The following is a 13,536-nucleotide window of genomic DNA, read 5'->3' on the forward strand; positions in this document are numbered from 1 at the left end:
CACACTTATCCTACCTCAGTTTCCTTAAGGTTTAAGCTGAAAAACTCTGTAGATATCCCCAATCCATGGAGCGAATAGGCCGAAACCACATGCCGAAAGGAGCCCGCTGAGATTGGCCAGGGGAAACAAACGTCCGTACGGGAGATGCCCACGGCCAGAGCCTTATCCAATGGATTCCTGACATTAGTTTGCAGCACAGCATATACCAGAGTCAATAACTTGTAAAGTAGACGGTCAGCGACTGATTTCGTCACCTGGGACCCGTTTGCCCAAAGTCATGAGTTAGTTGCAGCTGAAATGCGGACTGCAGCTTTCACTCAATCACTGGCGCTACAACAAGGCCCCGTGTAGCCCATGCCTAAGGCCTATGGCTTTTAGATTGCAAACTCTTCCAGGTGCCGTGTTATTTCCTATACTTTCTGATTCCTTCTCTTGTGGAATAAAGTTTCGAATACGGTTCCCAGTTCACAGTCAGCCCTAGCACTCGTGATGTCGCCTCTGACAAGGACAGAGAAAGAGACACCCTTCCCTTTCTCCACACTGCTATCAGTACCTATTCTAAGGACTGGAACACATGTGAGATCCCCACTGGTGTCGGCCGGGGCAGCCGACATGCGCAACATGGCCGGTTAGCTCAGCTGGTTAGAGCGTGGTGCTAATAACGCCAAGGTCGCGGGTTCGATCCCCGTACGGGCCAGTCCGTCTCCTCTTTTTTGACCGTACCAGTCTCAAACTCCTTTTTCTCCCAGTTCACAGTCAGCCCTAGCACTCGTGATGTCGCCTCTGACAAGGACAGAGAAAGAGACACCCTTCCCTTTCTCCACACTGCTATCAGTACCTATTCTAAGGACTGGAACACATGTGAGATCCCCACTGGTGTCGGCCGGGGCAGCCGACATGCGCAACATGGCCGGTTAGCTCAGCTGGTTAGAGCGTGGTGCTAATAACGCCAAGGTCGCGGGTTCGATCCCCGTACGGGACAGTCCGTCTCCTCTTTTTTGACCGTACCAGTCTCAAACTCCTTTTTCTCCCTACTGCTTAGATCTGGTGGGTGGAAATTGCTGCTGTCTTCATTTAAAAAGGTTACCGTGATGGCAAGCACCATACCCATTCCTCGTTAGTATAGTGGTGAGTATCCCCGCCTGTCACGCGGGAGACCGGGGTTCGATTCCCCGACGGGGAGGCAATTGTTTTCTTTGTGCACCAAAGAAAACTCAGGAAAAAGGAATCCAAAGTCTTAAGTCTCCAGAGTCTCCAGAGTCTCCATGGAAATAAAGATGGAATTTTAAAAAGAGATCTACAAAAAAAGAAGCCATTAAGTCGTTGCACAGAGAGAACCCACACTTATCCTACCTCAGTTTCCTGAAGGTTTAAGCTGAAAAACTCTGTAGATATCCCCAATCCATGGAGTGAATAGGCCGAAACCACATGCCGAAAGGAGCCCGCTGAGATTGGCCAGGGGAAACAAACGTCCGTACGGGAGATGCCCACGGACAGAGCCTTATTTAATGGATTCCTGACATTAGTTTGCAGCAGAGCATAACGTAGACGTTCAGCGACTGATTTTGTCACCTGGGACCCTTTTTCCCAAAGTCATGAGTTAGAAAACTAAGGAAAAAGGAGGTAAAATCCTAGAGGGAGCGTAAGGAACCTTAAAGGTAGAAAGAAACCAAAGTCTTAAGTCTCCAGAGACTCCATGGAAATAAAGATGGAAATTTAAAAAGAGATCTACAAAAAAAGAAGCCATTAAGTTGTTGCACCGAGAGAACCCACACTTATCCTACCTCAGTTTCCTTAAGGTTTAAGCTGAAAAACTCTGTAGATATCCCCAATCCATGGAGCGAATAGGCCGAAACCACATGCCGAAAGGAGCCCGCTGAGATTGGCCAGGGGAAACAAACGTCCGTACGGGAGATGCCCACGGCCAGAGCCTTATCCAATGGATTCCTGACATTAGTTTGCAGCACAGCATATACCAGAGTCAATAACTTGTAAAGTAGACGGTCAGCGACTGATTTCGTCACCTGGGACCCGTTTGCCCAAAGTCATGAGTTAGTTGCAGCTGAAATGCGGACTGCAGCTTTCCCTCAATCACTGGCGCTACAACAAGGCCCCGTGTAGCCCATGCCTAAGGCCTATGGCTTTTAGATTGCAAACTCTTCCAGGTGCCGTGTTATTTCCTATACTTTCTGATTCCTTCTCTTGTGGAATAAAGTTTCGAATACAGTTCCCAGTTCACAGTCAGCCCTAGCACTCGTGATGTCGCCTCTGACAAGGACAGAGAAAGAGACACCCTTCCCTTTCTCCACACTGCTATCAGTACCTATTCTAAGGACTGGGACACATGTGAGATCCCCACTGGTGTCGGCCGGGGCAGCCGACATGCGCAACATGGCCGGTTAGCTCAGCTGGTTAGAGCGTGGTGCTAATAACGCCAAGGTCGCGGGTTCGATCCCCGTACGGGCCAGTCCGTCTCCTCTTTTTTGACCGTACCAGTCTCAAACTCCTTTTTCTCCCTACTGCCTAGATCTGGTGGGTGGAAATTGCTGCTGTCTTCATTTAAGCAGGTTACCGTGATGGCAAGCACCATACCCATTCCTCGTTAGTATAGTGGTGAGTATCCCCGCCTGTCACGCGGGAGACCGGGGTTCGATTCCCCGACGGGGAGGCAATTGTTTTCTTTGTGCACCAAAGAAAACTCAGGAAAAAGGAATCCAAAGTCTTAAGTCTCCAGAGTCTCCATGGAAATAAAGATGGAATTTTAAAAAGAGATCTACAAAAAAAGAAGCCATTAAGTCGTTGCACAGAGAGAACCCACACTTATCCTACCTCAGTTTCCTGAAGGTTTAAGCTGAAAAACTCTGTAGATATCCCCAATCCATGGAGCGAATAGGCCGAAACCACATGCCGAAAGGAGCCCGCTGAGATTGGCCAGGGGAAACAAACGTCCGTACGGGAGATGCCCACGGACAGAGCCTTATTTAATGGATTCCTGACATTAGTTTGCAGCAGAGCATAACGTAGACGTTCAGCGACTGATTTTGTCACCTGGGACCCTTTTTCCCAAAGTCATGAGTTAGAAAACTAAGGAAAAAGGAGGTAAAATCCTAGAGGGAGCGTAAGGAACCTTAAAGGTAGAAAGAAACCAAAGTCTTAAGTCTCCAGAGTCTCCATGGAAATAAAGATGGAATTTTAAAAAGAGATCTACAAAAAAAGAAGCCATTAAGTTGTTGCACAGAGAGAACCCACACTTATCCTACCTCAATTTCCTGAAGGTTTAAGCTGAAAAACTCTGTAGATATCCCCAATCCATGGAGCGAATAGGCCGAAACCACATGCCGAAAGGAGCCCGCTGAGATTGGCCAGGGGAAACAAACGTCCGTACGGGAGATGCCCACGGACAGAGCCTTATTTAATGGATTCCTGACATTAGTTTGCAGCAGAGCATAACGTAGACGTTCAGCGACTGATTTTGTCACCTGGGACCCTTTTTCCCAAAGTCATGAGTTAGAAAACTAAGGAAAAAGGAGGTAAAATCCTAGAGGGAGCGTAAGGAACCTTAAAGGTAGAAAGAAACCAAAGTCTTAAGTCTCCAGAGACTCCATGGAAATAAAGATGGAAATTTAAAAAGAGATCTACAAAAAAAGAAGCCATTAAGTTGTTGCACCGAGAGAACCCACACTTATCCTACCTCAGTTTCCTTAAGGTTTAAGCTGAAAAACTCTGTAGATATCCCCAATCCATGGAGCGAATAGGCCGAAACCACATGCCGAAAGGAGCCCGCTGAGATTGGCCAGGGGAAACAAACGTCCGTACGGGAGATGCCCACGGCCAGAGCCTTATCCAATGGATTCCTGACATTAGTTTGCAGCACAGCATATACCAGAGTCAATAACTTGTAAAGTAGACGGTCAGCGACTGATTTCGTCACCTGGGACCCGTTTGCCCAAAGTCATGAGTTAGTTGCAGCTGAAATGCGGACTGCAGCTTTCACTCAATCACTGGCGCTACAACAAGGCCCCGTGTAGCCCATGCCTAAGGCCTATGGCTTTTAGATTGCAAACTCTTCCAGGTGCCGTGTTATTTCCTATACTTTCTGATTCCTTCTCTTGTGGAATAAAGTTTCGAATACAGTTCCCAGTTCACAGTCAGCCCTAGCACTCGTGATGTCGCCTCTGACAAGGACAGAGAAAGAGACACCCTTCCCTTTCTCCACACTGCTATCAGTACCTATTCTAAGGACTGGAACACTTGTGAGATCCCCACTGGTGTCGGCCGGGGCAGCCGACATGCGCAACATGGCCGGTTAGCTCAGCTGGTTAGAGCGTGGTGCTAATAACGCCAAGGTCGCGGGTTCGATCCCCGTACGGGCCAGTCCGTCTCCTCTTTTTTGACCGTACCAGTCTCAAACTCCTTTTTCTCCCTACTGCTTAGATCTGGTGGGTGGAAATTGCTGCTGTCTTCATTTAAGCAGGTTACCGTGATGGCAAGCACCATACCCATTCCTCGTTAGTATAGTGGTGAGTATCCCCGCCTGTCACGCGGGAGACCGGGGTTCGATTCCCCGACGGGGAGGCAATTGTTTTCTTTGTGCACCAAAGAAAACTCAGGAAAAAGGAATCCAAAGTCTTAAGTCTCCAGAGTCTCCAGAGTCTCCATGGAAATAAAGATGGAATTTTAAAAAGAGATCTACAAAAAAAGAAGCCATTAAGTCGTTGCACAGAGAGAACCCACACTTATCCTACCTCAGTTTCCTGAAGGTTTAAGCTGAAAAACTCTGTAGATATCCCCAATCCATGGAGCGAATAGGCCGAAACCACATGCCAAAAGGAGCCCGCTGAGATTGGCCAGGGGAAACAAACGTCCGTACGGGAGATGCCCACGGACAGAGCCTTATTTAATGGATTCCTGACATTAGTTTGCAGCAGAGCATAACGTAGACGTTCAGCGACTGATTTTGTCACCTGGGACCCTTTTTCCCAAAGTCATGAGTTAGAAAACTAAGGAAAAAGGAGGTAAAATCCTAGAGGGAGCGTAAGGAACCTTAAAGGTAGAAAGAAACCAAAGTCTTAAGTCTCCAGAGTCTCCATGGAAATAAAGATGGAATTTTAAAAAGAGATCTACAAAAAAAGAAGCCATTAAGTTGTTGCACAGAGAGAACCCACACTTATCCTACCTCAGTTTCCTGAAGGTTTAAGCTGAAAAACTCTGTAGATATCCCCAATCCATGGAGCGAATAGGCCGAAACCACATGCCGAAAGGAGCCCGCTGAGATTGGCCAGGGGAAACAAACGTCCGTACGGGAGATGCCCACGGACAGAGCCTTATTTAATGGATTCCTGACATTAGTTTGCAGCAGAGCATAACGTAGACGTTCAGCGACTGATTTTGTCACCTGGGACCCTTTTTCCCAAAGTCATGAGTTAGAAAACTAAGGAAAAAGGAGGTAAAATCCTAGAGGGAGCGTAAGGAACCTTAAAGGTAGAAAGAAACCAAAGTCTTAAGTCTCCAGAGACTCCATGGAAATAAAGATGGAAATTTAAAAAGAGATCTACAAAAAAAGAAGCCATTAAGTTGTTGCACCGAGAGAACCCACACTTATCTTACCTCAGTTTCCTTAAGGTTTAAGCTGAAAAACTCTGTAGATATCCCCAATCCATGGAGCGAATAGGCCGAAACCACATGCCGAAAGGAGCCCGCTGAGATTGGCCAGGGGAAACAAACGTCCGTACGGGAGATGCCCACTGCCAGAGCCTTATCCAATGGATTCCTGACATTAGTTTGCAGCACAGCATATACCAGAGTCAATAACTTGTAAAGTAGACGGTCAGCGACTGATTTCGTCACCTGGGACCCGTTTGCCCAAAGTCATGAGTTAGTTGCAGCTGAAATGCGGACTGCAGCTTTCCCTCAATCACTGGCGCTACAACAAGGCCCCGTGTAGCCCATGCCTAAGGCCTATGGCTTTTAGATTGCAAACTCTTCCAGGTGCCGTGTTATTTCCTATACTTTCTGATTCCTTCTCTTGTGGAATAAAGTTTCGAATACAGTTCCCAGTTCACAGTCAGCCCTAGCACTCGTGATGTCGCCTCTGACAAGGACAGAGAAAGAGACACCCTTCCCTTTCTCCACACTGCTATCAGTACCTATTCTAAGGACTGGGACACATGTGAGATCCCCACTGGTGTCGGCCGGGGCAGCCGACATGCGCAACATGGCCGGTTAGCTCAGCTGGTTAGAGCGTGGTGCTAATAACGCCAAGGTCGCGGGTTCGATCCCCGTACGGGCCAGTCCGTCTCCTCTATTTTGACCGTACCAGTCTCAAACTCCTTTTTCTCCCTACTGCTTAGATCTGGTGGGTGGAAATTGCTGCTGTCTTCATTTAAGCAGGGAGATGCCCACGGACAGAGCCTTATTTAATGGATTCCTGACATTAGTTTGCAGCAGAGCATAACGTAGACGTTCAGCGACTGATTTTGTCACCTGGGACCCTTTTTCCCAAAGTCATGAGTTAGAAAACTAAGGAAAAAGGAGGTAAAATCCTAGAGGGAGCGTAAGGGACCTTAAAGGTAGAAAGAAACCAAAGTCTTAAGTCTCCAGAGACTCCATGGAAATAAAGATGGAAATTTAAAAAGAGATCTACAAAAAAAGAAGCCATTAAGTTGTTGCACCGAGAGAACCCACACTTATCCTACCTCAGTTTCCTTAAGGTTTAAGTACCTATAGGTACTGCTATCAGTACCTATTCTAAGGACTGGGACACATGTGAGATCCCCACTGGTGTCGGCCGGGGCAGCCAACATGCGCAACATGGTCGGTTAGCTCAGCTGGTTAGAGCGTGGTGCTAATAACGCCAAGGTCGCGGGTTCGATCCCCGTATGGGCCAGTCCGTCTCCTCTTTTTTGACCGTACCAGTCTCAAACTCCTTTTTCTCCCTACTGCCTAGATCTGGTGGGTGGAAATTGCTGCTGTCTTCATTTAAGCAGGTTACCGTGATGGCAAGCACCATACCCATTCCTCGTTAGTATAGTGGTGAGTATCCCCGCCTGTCACGCGGGAGACCGGGGTTCGATTCCCCGACGGGGAGGCAATTGTTTTCTTTGTGCACCAAAGAAAACTCAGGAAAAAGGAATCCAAAGTCTTAAGTCTCCAGAGTCTCCAGAGTCTCCATGGAAATAAAGATGGAATTTTAAAAAGAGATCTACAAAAAAAGAAGCCATTAAGTCGTTGCACAGAGAGAACCCACACTTATCCTACCTCAGTTTCCTGAAGGTTTAAGCTGAAAAACTCTGTAGATATCCCCAATCCATGGAGCGAATAGGCCGAAACCACATGCCGAAAGGAGCCCGCTGAGATTGGCCAGGGGAAACAAACGTCCGTACGGGAGATGCCCACGGACAGAGCCTTATTTAATGGATTCCTGACATTAGTTTGCAGCAGAGCATAACGTAGACGTTCAGCGACTGATTTTGTCACCTGGGACCCTTTTTCCCAAAGTCATGAGTTAGAAAACTAAGGAAAAAGGAGGTAAAATCCTAGAGGGAGCGTAAGGAACCTTAAAGGTAGAAAGAAACCAAAGTCTTAAGTCTCCAGAGACTCCATGGAAATAAAGATGGAAATTTAAAAAGAGATCTACAAAAAAAGAAGCCATTAAGTCGTTGCACCGAGAGAACCCACACTTATCCTACCTCAGTTTCCTTAAGGTTTAAGCTGAAAAACTCTGTAGATATCCCCAATCCATGGAGCGAATAGGCCGAAACCACATGCTGAAAGGAGCCCGCTGAGATTGGCCAGGGGAAACAAACGTCCGTACGGGAGATGCCCACGGCCAGAGCCTTATCCAATGGATTCCTGACATTAGTTTGCAGCACAGCATATACCAGAGTCAATAACTTGTAAAGTAGACGGTCAGCGACTGATTTCGTCACCTGGGACCCGTTTGCCCAAAGTCATGAGTTAGTTGCAGCTGAAATGCGGACTCTAGCTTTCCCTCAATCACTGGCGCTACAACAAGGCCCCGTGTAGCCCATGCCTAAGGCCTATGGCTTTTAGATTGCAAACTCTTCCAGGTGCCTTAGAAAACTAAGGAAAAAGGAGGTAAAATCCTAGAGGGAGCGTAAGGAACCTTAAAGGTAGAAAGAAACCAAAGTCTTAAGTCTCCAGAGACTCCATGGAAATAAAGATGGAAATTTAAAAAGAGATCTACAAAAAAAGAAGCCATTAAGTCGTTGCACCGAGAGAACCCACACTTATCCTACCTCAGTTTCCTTATGGTTTAAGTACCTATAGGTACTGCTATCAGTACCTATTCTAAGGACTGGGACACATGTGAGATCCCCACTGGTGTCGGCCGGGGCAGCCGACATGCGCAACATGGCCGGTTAGCTCAGCTGGTTAGAGCGTGGTGCTAATAACGCCAAGGTCGTGGGTTCGATCCCCGTACGGGCCAGTCCGTCTCCTCTTTTTTGACCGTACCAGTCGCAAACTCCTTTTTCTCCCTACTGCCTAGATCTGGTGGGTGGAAATTGCTGCTGTCTTCATTTAAGCAGGTTACCGTGATGGCAAGCACCATACCCATTCCTCGTTAGTATAGTGGTGAGTATCCCCGCCTGTCACGCGGGAGACCGGGGTTCGATTCCCCGACGGGGAGGCAATTGTTTTCTTTGTGCACCAAAGAAAACTCAGGAAAAAGGAATCCAAAGTCTTAAGTCTCCAGAGTCTCCAGAGTCTCCATGGAAATAAAGATGGAATTTTAAAAAGAGATCTACAAAAAAAGAAGCCATTAAGTCGTTGCACAGAGAGAACCCACACTTATCCTACCTCAGTTTCCTGAAGGTTTAAGCTGAAAAACTCTGTAGATATCCCCAATCCATGGAGCGAATAGGCCGAAACCACATGCCGAAAGGAGCCCGCTGAGATTGGCCAGGGGAAACAAACGTCCGTACGGGAGATGCCCACGGACAGAGCCTTATTTAATGGATTCCTGACATTAGTTTGCAGCAGAGCATAACGTAGACGTTCAGCGACTGATTTTGTCACCTGGGACCCTTTTTCCCAAAGTCATGAGTTAGAAAACTAAGGAAAAAGGAGGTAAAATCCTAGAGGGAGCGTAAGGAACCTTAAAGGTAGAAAGAAACCAAAGTCTTAAGTCTCCAGAGACTCCATGGAAATAAAGATGGAAATTTAAAAAGAGATCTACAAAAAAAGAAGCCATTAAGTCGTTGCACCGAGAGAACCCACACTTATCCTACCTCAGTTTCCTTAAGGTTTAAGCTGAAAAACTCTGTAGATATCCCCAATCCATGGAGCGAATAGGCCGAAACCACATGCTGAAAGGAGCCCGCTGAGATTGGCCAGGGGAAACAAACGTCCGTACGGGAGATGCCCACGGCCAGAGCCTTATCCAATGGATTCCTGACATTAGTTTGCAGCACAGCATATACCAGAGTCAATAACTTGTAAAGTAGACGGTCAGCGACTGATTTCGTCACCTGGGACCCGTTTGCCCAAAGTCATGAGTTAGTTGCAGCTGAAATGCGGACTCTAGCTTTCCCTCAATCACTGGCGCTACAACAAGGCCCCGTGTAGCCCATGCCTAAGGCCTATGGCTTTTAGATTGCAAACTCTTCCAGGTGCCTTAGAAAACTAAGGAAAAAGGAGGTAAAATCCTAGAGGGAGCGTAAGGAACCTTAAAGGTAGAAAGAAACCAAAGTCTTAAGTCTCCAGAGACTCCATGGAAATTAAGATGGAAATTTAAAAAGAGATCTACAAAAAAAGAAGCCATTAAGTCGTTGCACCGAGAGAACCCACACTTATCCTACCTCAGTTTCCTTATGGTTTAAGTACCTATAGGTACTGCTATCAGTACCTATTCTAAGGACTGGGACACATGTGAGATCCCCACTGGTGTCGGCCGGGGCAGCCAACATGCGCAACATGGCCGGTTAGCTCAGCTGGTTAGAGCGTGGTGCTAATAACGCCAAGGTCGTGGGTTCGATCCCCGTACGGGCCAGTCCGTCTCCTCTTCTTTGACCGTACCAGTCGCAAACTCCTTTTTCTCCCTACTGCCTAGATCTGGTGGGTGGAAATTGCTGCTGTCTTCATTTAAGCAGGTTACCGTGATGGCAAGCACCATACCCATTCCTCGTTAGTATAGTGGTGAGTATCCCCGCCTGTCACGCGGGAGACCGGGGTTCGATTCCCCGACGGGGAGGCAATTGTTTTCTTTGTGCACCAAAGAAAACTCAGGAAAAAGGAATCCAAAGTCTTAAGTCTCCAGAGTCTCCAGAGTCTCCATGGAAATAAAGATGGAATTTTAAAAAGAGATCTACAAAAAAAGAAGCCATTAAGTCGTTGCACAGAGAGAACCCACACTTATCCTACCTCAGTTTCCTGAAGGTTTAAGCTGAAAAACTCTGTAGATATCCCCAATCCATGGAGCGAATAGGCCGAAACCACATGCCGAAAGGAGCCCGCTGAGATTGGCCAGGGGAAACAAACGTCCGTACGGGAGATGCCCACGGACAGAGCCTTATTTAATGGATTCCTGACATTAGTTTGCAGCAGAGCATAACGTAGACGTTCAGCGACTGATTTTGTCACCTGGGACCCTTTTTCCCAAAGTCATGAGTTAGAAAACTAAGGAAAAAGGAGGTAAAATCCTAGAGGGAGCGTAAGGAACCTTAAAGGTAGAAAGAAACCAAAGTCTTAAGTCTCCAGAGACTCCATGGAAATAAAGATGGAAATTTAAAAAGAGATCTACAAAAAAAGAAGCCATTAAGTCGTTGCACCGAGAGAACCCACACTTATCCTACCTCAGTTTCCTTAAGGTTTAAGCTGAAAAACTCTGTAGATATCCCCAATCCATGGAGCGAATAGGCCGAAACCACATGCTGAAAGGAGCCCGCTGAGATTGGCCAGGGGAAACAAACGTCCGTACGGGAGATGCCCACGGCCAGAGCCTTATCCAATGGATTCCTGACATTAGTTTGCAGCACAGCATATACCAGAGTCAATAACTTGTAAAGTAGACGGTCAGCGACTGATTTCGTCACCTGGGACCGTTTGCCCAAAGTCATGAGTTAGTTGCAGCTGAAATGCGGACTGCAGCTTTCCCTCAATCACTGGCGCTACAACAAGGCCCCGTGTAGCCCATGCCTAAGGCCTATGGCTTTTAGATTGCAAACTCTTCCAGGTGCCGTGTTATTTCCTATACTTTCTGATTCCTTCTCTTGTGGAATAAAGTTTCGAATACAGTTCCCAGTTCACAGTCAGCCCTAGCACTCGTGATGTCGCCTCTGACAAGGACAGAGAAAGAGACACCCTTCCCTTTCTCCACACTGCTATCAGTACCTATTCTAAGGACTGGGACACATGTGAGATCCCCACTGGTGTCGGCCGGGGCAGCCGACATGCGCAACATGGCCGGTTAGCTCAGCTGGTTAGAGCGTGGTGCTAATAACGCCAAGGTCGCGGGTTCGATCCCCGTACGGGCCAGTCCGTCTCCTCTTTTTTGACCGTACCAGTCTCAAACTCCTTTTTCTCCCTACTGCCTAGATCTGGTGGGTGGAAATTGCTGCTGTCTTCATTTAAGCAGGTTACCGTGATGGCAAGCACCATACCCATTCCTCGTTAGTATAGTGGTGAGTATCCCCGCCTGTCACGCGGGAGACCGGGGTTCGATTCCCCGACGGGGAGGCAATTGTTTTCTTTGTGCACCAAAGAAAACTCAGGAAAAAGGAATCCAAAGTCTTAAGTCTCCAGAATCTCCAGAGTCTCTATGGAAATAAAGATGGAATTTTAAAAAGAGATCTACAAAAAAAGAAGCCATTAAGTCGTAGCACAGAGAGAACCCACACTTATCCTACCTCAGTTTCCTGAAGGTTTAAGCTGAAAAACTCTGTAGATATCCCCAATCCATGGAGCGAATAGGCCGAAACCACATGCCGAAAGGAGCCCGCTGAGATTGGCCAGGGGAAACAAACGTCCGTACGGGAGATGCCCACGGACAGAGCCTTATTTAATGGATTCCTGACATTAGTTTGCAGCAGAGCATAACGTAGACGTTCAGCGACTGATTTTGTCACCTGGGATCCTTTTTCCCAAAGTCATGAGTTAGAAAACTAAGGAAAAAGGAGGTAAAATCCTAGAGGGAGCGTAAGGAACCTTAAAGGTAGAAAGAAACCAAAGTCTTAAGTCTCCAGAGTCTCCATGGAAATAAAGATGGAATTTTAAAAAGAGATCTACAAAAAAAGAAGCCATTAAGTTGTTGCACAGAGAGAACCCACACTTATCCTACCTCAGTTTCCTTAAGGTTTAAGCTGAAAAACTCTGTAGATATCCCCAATCCATGGAGCGAATAGGCCGAAACCACATGCCGAAAGGAGCCCGCTGAGATTGGCCAGGGGAAACAAACGTCCGTACGGGAGATGCCCACGGCCAGAGCCTTATCCAATGGATTCCTGACATTAGTTTGCAGCACAGCATATACCAGAGTCAATAACTTGTAAAGTAGACGGTCAGCGACTGATTTCGTCACCTGGGACCCGTTTGCCCAAAGTCATGAGTTAGTTGCAGCTGAAATGCGGACTCTAGCTTTCCCTCAATCACTGGCGCTACAACAAGGCCCCGTGTAGCCCATGCCTAAGGCCTATGGCTTTTAGATTGCAAACTCTTCCAGGTGCCGTGTTATTTCCTATACTTTCTGATTCCTTCTCTTGTGGAATAAAGTTTCGAATACAGTTCCCAGTTCACAGTCAGCCCTAGCACTCGTGATGTCGCCTCTGACAAGGACAGAGAAAGAGACACCCTTCCCTTTCTCCACACTGCTATCAGTACCTATTCTAAGGACTGGGACACATGTGAGATCCCCACTGGTGTCGGCCGGGGCAGCCGACATGCGCAACTTGGCCGGTTAGCTCAGCTGGTTAGAGCGTGGTGCTAATAACGCCAAGGTCGCGGGTTCGATCCCCGTACGGGCCAGTCCGTCTCCTCTTTTTTGACCGTACCAGTCTCAAACTCCTTTTTCTCCCTACTGCCTAGATCTGGTGGGTGGAAATTGCTGCTGTCTTCATTTAAGCAGGTTACCGTGATGGCAAGCACCATACCTATTCCTCGTTAGTATAGTGGTGAGTATCCCCGCCTGTCACGCGGGAGACCGGGGTTCGATTCCCCGACGGGGAGGCAATTATTTTCTTTGTGCACCAAAGAAAACTCAGGAAAAAGGAATCCAAAGTCTTAAGTCTCCAGAGTCTCCATGGAAATAAAGATGGAATTTTAAAAAGAGATCTACAAAAAAAGAAGCCATTAAGTCGTTGCACAGAGAGAACCCACACTTATCCTACCTCAGTTTCCTGAAGGTTTAAGCTGAAAAACTCTGTAGATATCCCCAATCCATGGAGCGAATAGGCCGAAACCACATGCCGAAAGGAGCCCGCTGAGATTGGCCAGGGGAAACAAACGTCCGTACGGGAGATGCCCACGGACAGAGCCTTATTTAATGGATTCCTGACATTAGTTTGCAGCAGAGCATAACGT

The 13,536-nt window shown here is 47.4% G+C and overlaps 14 non-coding genes across 14 annotated transcripts; all 14 read left to right on the forward strand.

Moving 5' to 3' along the window:
* Nucleotides 1–623: 623 nt before the first annotated feature.
* Nucleotides 624–697, forward strand: TRNAI-AAU (transfer RNA isoleucine (anticodon AAU)). The gene has a single exon. It is a non-coding gene; the product is annotated as a tRNA-Ile (tRNA).
* Nucleotides 698–1,111: 414 nt separating this feature from the next.
* On the forward strand, nt 1,112–1,183 carry TRNAD-GUC (transfer RNA aspartic acid (anticodon GUC)). Its single transcript has one exon. It is a non-coding gene; the product is annotated as a tRNA-Asp (tRNA).
* Nucleotides 1,184–2,393: 1,210 nt separating this feature from the next.
* TRNAI-AAU (transfer RNA isoleucine (anticodon AAU)) lies at nt 2,394–2,467 on the forward strand. Its single transcript has one exon. It is a non-coding gene; the product is annotated as a tRNA-Ile (tRNA).
* A 129-nt stretch (nt 2,468–2,596) lies between these two features.
* Nucleotides 2,597–2,668, forward strand: TRNAD-GUC (transfer RNA aspartic acid (anticodon GUC)). Its single transcript has one exon. It is a non-coding gene; the product is annotated as a tRNA-Asp (tRNA).
* A 1,632-nt stretch (nt 2,669–4,300) lies between these two features.
* TRNAI-AAU (transfer RNA isoleucine (anticodon AAU)) lies at nt 4,301–4,374 on the forward strand. Its single transcript has one exon. It is a non-coding gene; the product is annotated as a tRNA-Ile (tRNA).
* A 129-nt stretch (nt 4,375–4,503) lies between these two features.
* Nucleotides 4,504–4,575, forward strand: TRNAD-GUC (transfer RNA aspartic acid (anticodon GUC)). Its single transcript has one exon. It is a non-coding gene; the product is annotated as a tRNA-Asp (tRNA).
* Nucleotides 4,576–6,216: 1,641 nt separating this feature from the next.
* TRNAI-AAU (transfer RNA isoleucine (anticodon AAU)) lies at nt 6,217–6,290 on the forward strand. Its single transcript has one exon. It is a non-coding gene; the product is annotated as a tRNA-Ile (tRNA).
* Nucleotides 6,291–7,015: 725 nt separating this feature from the next.
* Nucleotides 7,016–7,087, forward strand: TRNAD-GUC (transfer RNA aspartic acid (anticodon GUC)). Its single transcript has one exon. It is a non-coding gene; the product is annotated as a tRNA-Asp (tRNA).
* Nucleotides 7,088–8,578: 1,491 nt separating this feature from the next.
* On the forward strand, nt 8,579–8,650 carry TRNAD-GUC (transfer RNA aspartic acid (anticodon GUC)). Its single transcript has one exon. It is a non-coding gene; the product is annotated as a tRNA-Asp (tRNA).
* A 1,491-nt stretch (nt 8,651–10,141) lies between these two features.
* TRNAD-GUC (transfer RNA aspartic acid (anticodon GUC)) lies at nt 10,142–10,213 on the forward strand. Its single transcript has one exon. It is a non-coding gene; the product is annotated as a tRNA-Asp (tRNA).
* Nucleotides 10,214–11,422: 1,209 nt separating this feature from the next.
* On the forward strand, nt 11,423–11,496 carry TRNAI-AAU (transfer RNA isoleucine (anticodon AAU)). The gene has a single exon. It is a non-coding gene; the product is annotated as a tRNA-Ile (tRNA).
* Nucleotides 11,497–11,625: 129 nt separating this feature from the next.
* TRNAD-GUC (transfer RNA aspartic acid (anticodon GUC)) lies at nt 11,626–11,697 on the forward strand. Its single transcript has one exon. It is a non-coding gene; the product is annotated as a tRNA-Asp (tRNA).
* Nucleotides 11,698–12,907: 1,210 nt separating this feature from the next.
* TRNAI-AAU (transfer RNA isoleucine (anticodon AAU)) lies at nt 12,908–12,981 on the forward strand. The gene has a single exon. It is a non-coding gene; the product is annotated as a tRNA-Ile (tRNA).
* A 129-nt stretch (nt 12,982–13,110) lies between these two features.
* TRNAD-GUC (transfer RNA aspartic acid (anticodon GUC)) lies at nt 13,111–13,182 on the forward strand. The gene has a single exon. It is a non-coding gene; the product is annotated as a tRNA-Asp (tRNA).
* The last annotated feature ends 354 nt before the right edge of the window (nt 13,183–13,536 follow it).

This window comes from Hyla sarda, unplaced genomic scaffold, assembly GCF_029499605.1.
Source record: "Hyla sarda isolate aHylSar1 unplaced genomic scaffold, aHylSar1.hap1 scaffold_205, whole genome shotgun sequence".
Lineage (NCBI taxonomy): Eukaryota > Metazoa > Chordata > Amphibia > Anura > Hylidae > Hyla > Hyla sarda.